Here is a 14,188-nt window from a genome sequence, read left to right as displayed (position 1 = left end):
GTGATGATAATAATTTTCATTTGGGAAAGATTTGAAAAATCAGAAAATTAAATGAGTCATGTACCGGTTTTACATGCCCCGTGTAACTTTCTGGAAGTCCATAAATTTCATGCAATTTCAACTCTTTGGGACACAAAAAGTTACACGGGTCCATAGCCCAATTTACACGGACCATGTAATGTCTCTAGTAGAATAACTTAGAGACAGAAAGTTACACGGGGCTCCTTGTATTTTACATGGGCCGTGTAACATATCCAGTAAAGAAACTCGAGAAACAGAAAGTTACATGGGTCCCAGAGCTTATTTACACAAGCCATGTACTATGACAGATTTTGAAAATTTCGAGCAGAAATTTACACGGCCCTACATGTCGGGACCCGTGTAGTGATACATGAACCGTCTATTTCGTCGCAGACGCAACTCCTGGGCTGCAAAATGAAGAGTCCTAACGACTCTTTAAATGCACCCCTAGCATTAAAACCCTTTATAAATACAAAACCCCTCATCTCCTCCCTTCTTAGCCTATAAAAACCTCTCAAAACTCATCTCCCTTCACCAAAATCCTACTCTTCTCCTTCCCAAAAACTCATCCATGGCTCCTGCGAAGAGATATGTAAGAAGGGTCGGCTCTTATTTAAGGCAAAGAGGAGAATCCTCACATTCTCCACCCCAGCCTCTAACCCAATGCCCAAGAACAAGGGTAGCCACTCCCCAACCACCTCAACAAGCCCATCCTCCACCACATCCACAACCACAACTCGCTCAACAACTCGAAATTTCCATTCCTTGGGGATTTCGTGATGATACCACAAAGCAATGTGCAGTAAACTTCACACCCAAAAAAAATCCTCCACCAAATACATGGATTTTTCGCTTTCGGAGCAAATCGGACTACAGGATGAAATTAATGGGCTACTGGATAGCATTGGGTAGACAAGGTTTGCCCAACTCTAATTCCTAGCCTACAAAGACATCACGCTGGAATTTTTGGGTAGCTTCAAGGCCACATTATGGCCTACCGACAGGGAGGACAGGGGCAGGATTGAGTTTCGCCTCCTTGGTGTTGACCAGGTAATGAACATGGACGAGTTCAACACCATCTTTGGTTTTGACAATGCCGGCCACTAAGAGTTTCCAAGGAACCGCATGCTGTACAACAACATCAACTTCTAGAGTTCCATTACCCCGAACACAAAGCCCTACAACTCCAGCAAATCCAAATCAACAAGCATCACGAGTCCAGCACTGCGATTTATGCATCGGTTCACCGCTCACACCATTATGGGCTGTGGTGATAGCCTTAGCGTTGTCAACACCAGCGAGCTATTTTTCTTATGGTGCATGGTAACCGGACAGCGGTGTAGCATCGGCTTCTTTTTGTGCAACCATCTCCGACACCTCTGTCAACATTCTACTGGGCACATTGTGCTTGGAGGCCTTGTCACAACCATTACCCTCCACTTCGGCTTCGTTCCAGAACATCACAGACTGCGCTTTGTCACTGGAATGTCGAGAATTGATCAAACTATCTGCATATCCAGGGGGATATGTAAGAAGGTGGGCAACAAATGCTACTTGGTGGATGCCAAAGGAAACACATCCCTCGGAGAGATGAGGCAAGAGAAGGACCTGGCAAGACTTCACAGCCTCAAGAAGAAGGGCAAGGGCGGATGTTGGAAGAGTCCAGCGTTCGAGTGCCCCCATACACACCACCACCGACAGATCCAGTCCTCGCATACCTGCAGCGCATGGAGACCACAATATATGGCATAATGCGAGCTATCGAGGATAGCCTACAAAAAGCACACAACAAGCTGGACCTGCCAATGGACAAGCTAGATAAGGAGGATGAGGAGGAAGAGGAGCCAGGACCACCAGCATCACCATCATCATCATTAAAGGCCTTTTAGAGCTAGGACTATAAGATAGGATCTCTATTGTAATATAATGTCTTAATCCTAACTTGAAACCATAGGTCTCTTTTATTTGATTCATATTCAAAAATTTTCCATGCTTAATAAATAATATGCTTCCTTAAAATTTTTGTACGTTTGCTCTGATTTTGCACATTATGTTAACATTGAGGACAATGTTTGGTTTGAGTTTGGGGGGGGGGGGGATACAATTGCATTTGCATATCATTACATACACATCATTGCATTGTTTAAATTCAGCTACATTATTCTTGTGTATCAAAATTTTTGAGAATTTTTTAAAAAATTTTGGACTTTAAATTGTGAAACTTAGCACTATAACCAAATTCTAGTAAGCTAATAATTGGACTCCACGGGATAGAGGAATGAACGTATCTAGATAGGCAAAAAGGGATTTTAACATGTTTTTTGTAAAGAAACTAATCTCTTTAATGGAACTAGACTAGTTAAACCTCTTCATAACTATTAATTTATCACATTGAACTTGTAAAATTAGGAGAACAATTTTTGAAATACAAGCAAACCTAAAAATGCCTCAATAGCTCTAGAACATATCTCTTGGACCTATCAAGGTGAAATCCTAGCATATGCTTGATAAAGAAATGATTAAGGCATTCTTTGACATAGCCTCACTAAGCCTTAACTACCCTTAATTAAAATGTATATCCCTTGTAGCCAACTTGAAGCCTATGTTTATCCCTTAGAATTTATTACTTACCCATGTTATTTACCTAGCCCCTAGCCTAAACACCGACCATACCCTTTTGAGGAAGCAAAATGCATAAAGAAAATGAAGAGAGGATGAGGAACTCAAGAAGGAATGCAAGTGTGCAATTGAAAATCAAAGAAAAATTTGCCTTTCCAACCCAGCAAAAGCAATGAGTTTAGGGGAGAGGACAAAAAGAAAAAAAGAGAAGAAGTCCCAAGATAAGTATCATGAAAGCATGCTTAGCAATATAAAAAAAAAAACAAAAAAAAAAAAAAAACCAAAAGCCCTTCCTCTCCGTGCAAAATATGTAGAAACAAACTCAGTATACTTGGATTTTATGCATACATGCTATCCTCATATTTGCATTCCCTAAAAACCTTTCATTGGCAACCAAGTCATTATCCCTTTAGCCTCATTACAATCCTTTTAAAGACCTTTTGATCTTTTAAAAAGTGCATGTTACATTAGTGGAGATAGAAAAATTGAGATATGCCTATGGAGTTGGAATTGAAATACTTCATTATAATTACTCACAAAAGAGGCAAATTTGGGGGAGTTAGTGTTTCTCAAATCTATCCCGATAAAACAAGTTGTTTGTGACTTATTAATGGTCTTGTAAAGAGGAATAATTAGTCAAAACACCATGAAATGAGGTAAAGTTCTAAACGAGAAGCTATTAGAACCCTTATGCCTTGAAAAAGGGAAATTGGAATGAAGGATTGGAGGAGTTCAATTCTATGCTCATTAAATTGATGATTGTATTCCTAAGTATCCCTTGAAATATGTTTTAAAATAGAGTTTTATTTTGTTTGAGGACAAGCAAAAGTTTGAGTTTGGGGGTATTTGATACACTTGAATTGTATAAATGTTTTTAAATACATTTGCATACTATTTCATAGCATTTAGGCAAGTATTTTCATGCATAATAGTTAATTTCATGAGTTTTTGTAATTTCTATTGTAAAACCCTTAATTTCATGTTTTCTGCATCATTTCAGGTGTTTGGGTGAAGCCCCAGAAGTATAGAAGTACAAAGGAAAGCTTGGAGGAGTCAAGAGACATAGAATTGCTGTTGATACAAAGTACACGGGTCATGTAAACCAAGCCCCAGACCCGTGTAACTCTCTGCCAGAAGAAAGCCAAGAGAATCGATGAGAAGCACAAGTACACAGGTCGTGTAAGTAGACCCGTGTAATCTACAGGGACCCATGTAAGTCTCTGTCAGGCGCAAGCTTGAAGAACCTTATGGGAACAATAGTACACGGCCCGTGTAGCCAGGCCCGTGTAGTTGGCACAGACCCGTGTAACCTTCTATGACAAAATAAGATTCGCAATTCTCCTCCAGCAAGTTACACGGCCCTACATTACGGGACCCGTGTAGTGACACATGGGCCATGTACCATGCTGCAACTAGTTTTATAACTCGAATTCCCCTCCTGTTTTTGGATAAAAATGAAACTCCTAAGGCCTTTTGGACTCAAAGTGACCTAACCCTAGAGCAACCAATATAAATAGAAAAGAAAACATCAGAAGAGGGGGTCGTAGGGAGTGCTGCTAAAGGCTGCTGCTGTCGGGCTCCACATCAGTATCAAAAGAAGTTTTCTAGCTGAAGCTCTATAAGATCAAAGCTGCAAACTATCTTCGGTTCCTTCGTTTCATCCCCTTAGACAGATTTCTATTGCTTTGTTTCTTTTACATGATTTTCTTTTTACTGTCTTTACCTTTTAGCATGATGTTTGCTGAACTCTCCATGAGTGAGTAGTTTCCTTATTCTGGATTTGGGAGAGTAATGCTTGTAATTATTATTATGGATGAACATTAAGTTTTTTTCACTGGATTTGAGATTCGTTTCTTGATTTAATTTCCTGTGATCCTAATGCATGCTATGTGATGGTACCCACTTAGACATGATTGTAGATATTGATTGAAGGACTAAAAGGTGAAGATTAACATTTGAAAATCAAGATCTTGAACCTAGGAAATCTGACCTAGACATAGGCTGATACCTTTGTAGAACCTAAAAATTGGTCAAAGGTCTTAAAGGATTTTAATTAATTTGATCACCATGAAAGTAGGGTTTAAGTTAATTAAAATACACTCTAGATGCCTTGAGAGAGGATTTAGGATAACTTAGGGCTAATTTCCATCAAGGAAAATGATCCTCAATTTAGGAAATAAACGAGATAACATCCCTAACAAGATTCAAGTATGAAATCTTAACTCCAGAATTATTCCAAAAATAGATTACTTCATTTTAAGTTTACTATTCTAGTGTTTAAAGTTAACAAACTTCACTCCCTAAATATTCGATAGCCTAAACAGTCAAAATTTCCTTGTAGATCGGTACTTGTTAAACAAAGGTCCTGGTGGGAATGATACTCTACTTATCACTTTATTACTTGTTAGCGATCCGTGCACTTGCGGGGTTGTAAAACCAGGTAAATAGATGCCGAAGGCAATATCATCCCCAAAAGAGGAGAAGCACAACCAGAGCCTGGTGAACCATTAGAGCCATAGGAGGAAGCCCAAGAGCCACCCCACCATGATTCTCCAGCCCGAGTGCCTCCCTACACTTCACCCCTGACAGATCCCATCCTTACCTACCTTCAGAGAATGGAGACTACCATTAACAACAGGATGCACGCGATCAAGGATAGTCTCCAGGAGGCCCACAACAAACTGGACATGATCATGGAGAAACTCGATGGCGAGGGACCATCATCACCATTAGAGACTTTTTAGAGCTAGGACTTTAGGATAAGATTTTTCATGTAAAAATTTATATGCCCTAATCCTACTCAGTGCTCATAGGTCTCTATTCCTTGTTTTTTGTCCAAACTTTAAATTTTTTAATAACATAATATGCTTCTTCTGATAATTCTGTGTGCTATGCTTTAATTTTGCATATTGTGCTTGACATTGAGGATAATGCCACATTTAAGTTTGGCCGTTACTGATGCATTTCACGCATTGCATTGCTTAATTATAACCATATCATACTTGTGTATCAAAAATCCAGAAAATTTTGCAAATTTAAAATTTTTTGAACTAGCTTTTAACTTAGAACTATAACCTCAAAATTCAATGAGCTAATAATTGGACTCCACGGGATGAGGAATGAATGTATCTGGATAGGCAAAAATGCTTTAATCTTTATCTGAAAAACAACTTAATCACCTTAGTGGAGCTAGACTAGTTAAACCCCTTCATAGCTATTAATTTGTCACATTGAACTTGCAAAGTAAGGAGAAAATTTTTGAAATACAAGTAAACCTAAAAATGCCTCACCAGGTCTAGAACATGTCTCTTGGACCTATCAAGGCAAAATCCTAGTATATGCTTAATGAAGAAATGATTAAGGCATTCTTTAATATAGCCTCACTAAGCCTTAGCCACCCTAAATTAAAATATATAACCCTTGTAGCCAATTTGAAACCTATATCTATCCCTTAAAAATTTATTATTTATCCATATTATTTACCTAGCCTCTAGCCTAAAGACCTATCATACCCTTTTGAGGAAGCTAAATGCATAATAAGAAAGTATATTAAGTGTAAAAAAGGGAAAATGAAGAGAGGATGTAGAACTCAAGAAAGAGTGCAAGTGTGCAATTGAAATCAAAGAAAAATTTACCTTTCCAACCCAACAAAAGCAATGAGTTTGGGGGAGAGGACAAAGACAACATAAATAAATAAAAGAAGAAGAAGTCCCAAGATAAGTATCATGGAAGCATGCTTGACACTATAGAAAAGCCAAAAGCGCCTCCTCTCTATACAAAATCAGTGAATAAACTTAGTATACTTGATATTTTATGCATACATGCTATCCTTATATTTGCATTCCCTAAAAACCTTTCATTGGCAACCAAGTCATTATTCTCTAGCCCCATTACAACCCTTTAAAGACCTTTTGATCTTTTGAAAAGTGTATGCTACATTAGTGGAAATAGGAAATTGAGATATGCATATGAAGTTGGAATTTGAATACTCCATCACAATTATCCATAATAGAGGTAAATTTGGGGGAGTAAGTGTTTCTCAAGTCTATCCTAATAAAACAAGTTATTTGTGACTTATTAATAGTCTTGTATAGAGGAATAACTAGTTAAATCACCATGAAAGGTGAGAAGGTTTAAGCAGGTAGCTATTGAAGTCCTTATGCCTTGAAGGAAGGGAATTGGTATGAAGGTTGAAAGAGTTCAATTGTGTGCATATTGAGTCTATGGTTATGTTTCTAAGTTTTCCCCTAAAAAGTGTTCTAAAAAGAGTTTTGATTTGCATGAGGTCAAGCAAAAGTTTGAGTTTGGGGGTATTTGATACACTTGTATTATATAGATATTTTTAAGTACATTTGTATAATATTTCATAGCATTTAGAATAGTAATCTCATGCATAACCACTAATTTCTTTAACTTCTGTAAATTCCATTGCCAAGCTCTTTTTTTTATATTTTCTGCATCATTTCAGATATTTGGGTGAAGTTCTAGGGCATAGGAGTGCGAAAGGAAACTTGAAAAGGCCAAAGGATTGAGAAAAGCTACTGATACAAAGTACACGGGTCGTGTAAGCAAAGCCACAAACCCGTGTAACCTACTGCCAGAAGAAAGTTAGAGAGCCAAAGAAAAAGGGTCGTGTAATCAGACTCGTGTAAGTCTCCGCCAGGCACAAGCTTGAAGAATTCTCCAAAAATAGAAGAACACGGGCTGTGTAACCAGACCCGTGTACCCAGCGCGGACTCGTGTAAACTCCTGTGCCAATGCAACACGTAATCATTTAACTCCAGTAAGTTATATGGCCTTGGGCTGTGTAGTGACACATGGGCTGTGTAATGACACACGGGTTGTGTACCATGCGGTAACCAGTTTTCTAATCCGAATTCTAGCTCTTGTTTACACACTCCAAACAGACTCCTAATGCTTTTAGGATTCTAAAGACCTAACCCTAGACCAGCTATTATAAATAGAAGCAGAAAATGACAACAGAGGGGGCTCTTCTTTTCAGTTCAACCTTTTTGCAAAGCTTTTTGAAGTTTTTCAGAAGGGTTTTCACTTTTCATACTTGCATCCTCCGCAGTCATCTTAAAGAGTAGAACTCCAGCACAAAAGGGAAATTCTCAACTGAAGTTCCACAAGGATCAAGACTACAATCATTCCTCTTCGGTTCTTTTATTCGATTTCTCTAAACGGACTCTTTATGTTCTTTTATTTTATTTTCTCCATGTTTGTTGAACTCACCATGAGTGAGTAATTCCTTTATTCTGAAATTAGGAGAGTAACATTTGCAATTGTTATTATGGATAAATATTGAGTTTTGTTTATTGGATTTGAGTTTAGTTCTTTGATTGAACTTCTTGTGATCTTAATACATGCTATGTGTTGGTACCCACTTAGTATTGATTGTAGATATTAATTGAAAGACTGAAAGCTAAAGATTAATATTAGAAAATCGAGATCTTGAATCTAGTAAATCTGGCATAGAGATAGGCTGATACCTTTATGGAATTCCAAAATTAATTATAGATCTTAAAGGGTTTTAATTAATTTGATCACTACGAAAGTAGGGTTTAGGTTAATTAAAATACACCTTAACTGCCTTGAGAGAGGACTTAGTAGATCCTAGGATTAATTTCCATCAAAGCTATTATTCTCAATCCGATGAATAGACAAGATTAAAATCCATAGTAAGGTTGTAGTGTGAAATCTTAATTCTGAAATTGTTTTTATAAATAGTTTAATTCAAAAACTACTTTTAGCATCTAAAATAGGTTTAACTCATTCTTTATCTATATTCGGTAGCCTAAACAGTCAAAATTACCATATAGCCTGGTACTTGCTAATTAAATTCCTCGTGGGAATGATACTTCACTCATCACTTTATTACTTGTTAGCGATCTGTGCACTTGTGATGGTTGAAAAACCAGCAAACAGAGGTTTGTGAAGGGGTTTTCTTTAATAGCTGCTCCACTGACCAAGTTGCTACACAAGAGTGTGAAATTTGACTAGAATAATAAGTATCAAGCCAGTTTTGAAAGGTTGAAGGCTATGTTGATAGAAGCCCCAGTGTTGACATAGCTAGTATCTGGAAGGATTTTGTGGTCTACAGTGATGCCTCACATAATGGGCTAGGGTGTGTATTGATGGAAGAGGGGAAAGTGGTCGCCGATGCTTCTAGGCAATTAAGGCCACATGAACATAATTACCCTACCCATGATCTGAAACTAGTAGCAATCATCTTCGCATTGAAGATATGGAGCTCTCTATTTGTATGGTGAAAAGTGCTACATCTACAGAAACTGTAACACCCCTATGTTCATTAGTTCTATACATTTCACTATTCCGATGGCTAGTGCCAGTTTGGATAGTCAAGAGGCTTAGAACCATATTTAAGTCACCTAGAAAAGCTATAAACAAAAATTAATAGAAATTATATGAAGGAAAAATGAAAATAAGAAAAACAAAGCATAAAAGGTTAAATGAGTCAAGGCCACAGTGATGGGTGACTGTACCAGGAAGTGACTGCGAGATCAGTCGTTGCCCTATTTTCGAGTGGAACATTGTGACACCCTAGGCCTAAGAATTATTGCAAAGCTAGTAGAAATGTGAAAACCATAGAAAAGAATAGAGAACAAGCTCAAATAATTAAATCAGGGTTTAGGAAGTAATCTAGTGTTATTGGAAAAATGGATAAGATCGGTACAGGGCAATTTGGTCAATTCACCCTTAGAGGTGGCTTTTGGGCTAATTGTCCATTAAAAACTAGAAAATTGAAATATTGAAAACTAAATTCAAATTGAAGAGGTGAAGAAAGAAAAGGAAAATGAAATGGAAAATGCAAAAGGTAAAAAGAATTATTAACATCATGTATTGCACAAGCATGATGCAATAAATTTTAATTTTAAATTTTTGAAATGTTGAGATAAATTTTGACATTATAAGACAAAATTTATATAAAAAAAAATGCACTCATCTTCCTCAAAAAAATCCAGCCAGCCACCCTCTCACTCATCTCTCTCATCTCTCTCATAAAATCTCCATTGAAGCCCACCTAAAGCTCTCCTAAACTCTAATTTTTGCCATGAAATCCCTACATCGCTTAACTAAAACTTGTGTTTGAGCTTTGATAAGAAGATTGGGAGTAAATAAATCAAGCAAAGTTTGAAGAATTGGAGATATAAATTCTACTCACTTAAGGTAAGCTAATCCCACCTTTCTTTTTAGTATACATGATTGATTTAGGGTAGAAATGGATGAGATTATATGAAGAAATTGGAAAAATTTCATGATCAGGAAGAGAGGGAAATTTGGCCAGCCATGGTACCTTGGAGTTTTGATATGTTAAATTTAAATTAGACATGAAATTGAACTTGATTAAGGTTGAATATGTGATTAGTATAGTGAATTGGGAATGAATTAATCAATTTCATGATTAGGGTTCTTAGCCTTTGAAAATTTGGAGAAAATTGAGGAACTTGAGTAATTGATGCCAATTGACCAAATTGATGCTTAAATTGGTCAATTGGTATGTTTGGGAGTTGATCGAATGCATGGAAATTGAAGTGGCATTGAAGGTGTGATGCTGGCCCAATCTGGACAGCTTTACCTTTGTCCCTTTAAATGGTTAAAATTGAAATTCTGTTGCTCCAATTGGTGTGAGGCTAATTGGAGATGAAAATTAAGATCTAATGAAACAATTTTAATGCAGAAAGCCTACCCTAAAAATGACTATAATTGAGTGAAAAGTTTGGTCAAATCCGGATTAGGTGCCCCGCCACTAGGCAAAACTGACTATATGAATAGTACTTATTCAAATGGTCATAACATAGTGTAGAAAGGTCCAAATGACTTGATTTTTATACCATTAGAAATCTATGATATAGTAGAACAACTTTCATGAAGAAACCAAACCCAAATTCTGACCAGAACCAAATCAAATTGCCAACCAAATTTGGTTCACTAAAACTGCTAGAACCCTAAACTTACCCAGAAATCTGGACTTTGGTCAATCTGGCCAGTTATGGTTAAATGGCCATAACTTGAGCTAAAAAACTCCAAATTGAGTTATTCAAAAGGGGAAATAAACTAGACACACTAGGGAACAACTTTAATGAGGGAAAGTTGGCCAAATTTCTACTGTAGCATAGGCTAATGGAACAGTAAACCCAAGAGACAAAAACTGAAATTTTGAAATTTCACTTAGGGAGTTTGGAATTTCAATTGGCAATCAATGTCAACATAATTGTAACTCAAAATGTGATATGTGGGTGAATTTAGAATTAACATACCTATTAAAGATGAAAAAAGTCAACATTTTGATTTGAATAGTGAAATGAATAGTACCACCATAACTAAAAATGTAGAGGGCCCAAATTTTATAAATTGTATTGAGTATATTAAGTCTATAAAAATTTAATTATTGTATTACTTACTAAAAGTAATTTGAATGAGTATTAAAACACTTTAAAATTTTGTGTTTCAGTAAAAAGAGACACTAGGAAGGATCAAGAAAAAGTGAGTCAAGGCCAAGAGGCGACTCATTTGAGGTTTGTGCACAACAACTAGTTCATTTTCAAATTTCAATTTGGATTTTGATTTGAATGAATTGTGAAATTAAATTATTTAATTTATGACCTCATTTACATCGAATATTTGAAATAATACAATTTATGTATTATTGGCCCAAATGTTGGGAAATTATTTTGAATGTGGATCAATGGCTATTTTGATGTTTGAAAATTGGTTAAAATGGTTTGAAACTACAAAAATCGTTATTATTTGTTTGAATTCCTCACTAGCTTGCTTAGTGGGATGAATTGATTTAAATTCCCTCTCTGGCTAAAGTGTTGAGGTGTGTGACAATTGGGGACGAATTGAATGAGTACTCATATATTTGTGCTAGCAAGCCTTGGTATTCCTCATTAGCCTTTGGCTACTAGGATGAATTGGATAATTGGGTTATGATTAAGCTGTGTTTCATTTCAAAAGAAATTGTTCTATGATTTGATTTATTTAAGAAATTTTTTGGCTTTAAAAATAAAGCATAATTTTATATGTGTTAACATCTCAATTGATTTAATTTGAACAATTGTAATTTAATTGCTGTTTAATTTATTACTTTTCTATAAGTTGTGCACCACTAAGTCAATGGCTCAGCGATAGCTTTTTATTATTGTCGCAGGTAAAGAGACGGATAAAGCAGCAGAGTAAGCTGCTTGAGACTGAAGTGATCAGAATTTTTGTATTACTACCAGGTATATAAATTATGCCCTTGTAAATTGTTATTTCGATATATATGTAACTGTATGTATGTACATAAGACATGAGCAGTTGTAAAAAAAAATTTTGAAATTTTGTTGTTGATCAATTTAAATTCTTATAATATGAAACTGTTATTCCCCAGTTGTGAAAATTCCTGAGTTTATGTTTGAAAAGTATTTTTTAATAATGAATTGCCTGAGATTGTGTAGTTGAAATTGAGTTGAATTGAAAATATCAGAGTTTGGGGTTGAGATATATATATTGGGAGTGTTTTCATAGGATTTTGTAGAACTGTTTTTTCTAAATTATAGACGGCACACTGTTGAATTTTTTGTAAAAATTGCGGAGATTTTAAATTAATTAAAAATTTGATTATGACTTAACTTCAATTAAAGGTTTTTAATACTTGTTCAAAATTACCCACCACTTTAAAAAGAAATGGAAGTTGGTTTAAAATCCCTTGTAGTATATTTAATGGGTTATCAGTAGGCAAAGTTTGGTAATTTATTAGGTATACTACGAGATCATGTTATACCTTACAGAAAGGTAAGGTGTGACATGTTTTAGTGGTATTAAAGCAAGTTTTTAAGTATGTTTTGAACTGTGAATTTGAATATTTTTTCTTTAATAGTACAACTGCTCAATGTCATTGTTTGATGCATCACATTGTAAATATGGACTGACGGAAGAAAATCTCCTTGTGTTGTTTGTTCAGGAGATAGAATACCCTCTAACTGGCTATGGAAGAAGGGAATCGCTCAGTTGAGCAATCAGTTGAAACTGAGGCACAAGGGGAAGCCCCGGCTCTCTAGAATGTGAGTGGGTTAGTCGCTCCAGCTCTTCTAATGCCACAGTTTCCTACTCAGTTTGCTCAGCAGATGGCAGTACTGTTTCAACAAATGCGGGAGGTATACCCACCCAAGCCCCAATTCAAACCCCAGTAGCACAACCACAGCCTTCAGCCAGGCAGTATGACAACTTGGTAAAGTATGGTGCTATAGAATTTAAGAGTACAGTGGACCCATTAGAAGCAGAGCAGTGGTTGGAAAGAATGGAAAGAGTCTTTAAGAAGCTGCACTGCACGGACGAGTTGAAATTTGAGTACTCAATTTCACTTCTACAGGGGGATGCATATGATTGGTGGAAAACCATCTCTCATAGTCTGGTGGATCCCCCAGTATTGACATGGGATGACTTCTTTAAAGAGTTCAGACAAAAATACGTCCCAGATACTTATGTGGACATGAAGCTACATGAATTTTTAAGTTTGAAATAGGGGAGTAGAATAGTGGCAGAGTATGAAAGGGAATTCTCCCACCTGAGCCACTATGCCAGGAGTCTACTTACTACCAGTACAGAAAAGATGCAAAAGGTTTGAAGTTGGGTTGAAGCCTAGTTTGAGAATGCAAGTGGTGGGATTCTGACATGATAACTTCTCTGAACTGATATCCCAAGCCCTAGAGTTAGAGAGGATTGAATTAGAAAGGGCACCAATGAAAGAAAAGATAGAAAAAGAGAAAAGTGGGAAGCCTGTGGATTAGAGTTCCAGTGGCAATATTGGAAAGAGGAAAAATTTTGAGGGACAGAGTAGTAAAAAGTCTAGTAGAGGGAGATTTTCAGAACAGAGGCCCCCTCGATCTGGTCAGTAGACGACTAGAAGTTCCTTTCCTCCCCGTCCTTGTGAGACTTATGGAAGGAACCATGGTAGGGTATGCTACAAGGCTATTGGCGCTTGTTATAACTGCGGTGGTACGGGTGTAACACCCCTATTTGTATAGCCTGATATATTTCACTGTTCCGGTGACCGGTGTCGGTCCGGACAATTAAGGGGATTAGAACCGTACTTAAGACAACTAGAGAAACCATAAACACAAATAATTAGTAATGTTCAATTAGTTAAGTATAAATAAGAAAAACAGAACATAAGAAGTTAAACGAGCCGAGAGTCACGGCGATGGGTGACCTCCTCGGGAACGACTGCGAAGTCGTTTTAAACTCAAATTTCGAACCGTAAAATGTGACGCTGCGGTCCCTAGGACCATTATGAACACAGTGGAAAAGAGAAAATCATGAAAAAGAGCTGTTAAGCCAGTCAAATAATTAGGTCAAGGAGCCAGAAGAAATATGAAATTATTTACAAACCGGGATAAACCGGCGAGGGGCAATTTGGTCAATTGACCCCGAGAGCTGACTCCTAACCTAACTGTCAAATAAAATCAGAGAAAAGAAAATTTTAGAATCGAGAATTAAATTAAAGAACTAATAGAAAAATAGAAAAAAAAAAGAGAAAAAT

This window comes from Hevea brasiliensis, chromosome 17, assembly GCF_030052815.1.
Source record: "Hevea brasiliensis isolate MT/VB/25A 57/8 chromosome 17, ASM3005281v1, whole genome shotgun sequence".
NCBI classification, from domain to species: domain Eukaryota; kingdom Viridiplantae; phylum Streptophyta; class Magnoliopsida; order Malpighiales; family Euphorbiaceae; genus Hevea; species Hevea brasiliensis.
This window is presented reverse-complemented; position numbering follows the sequence as displayed.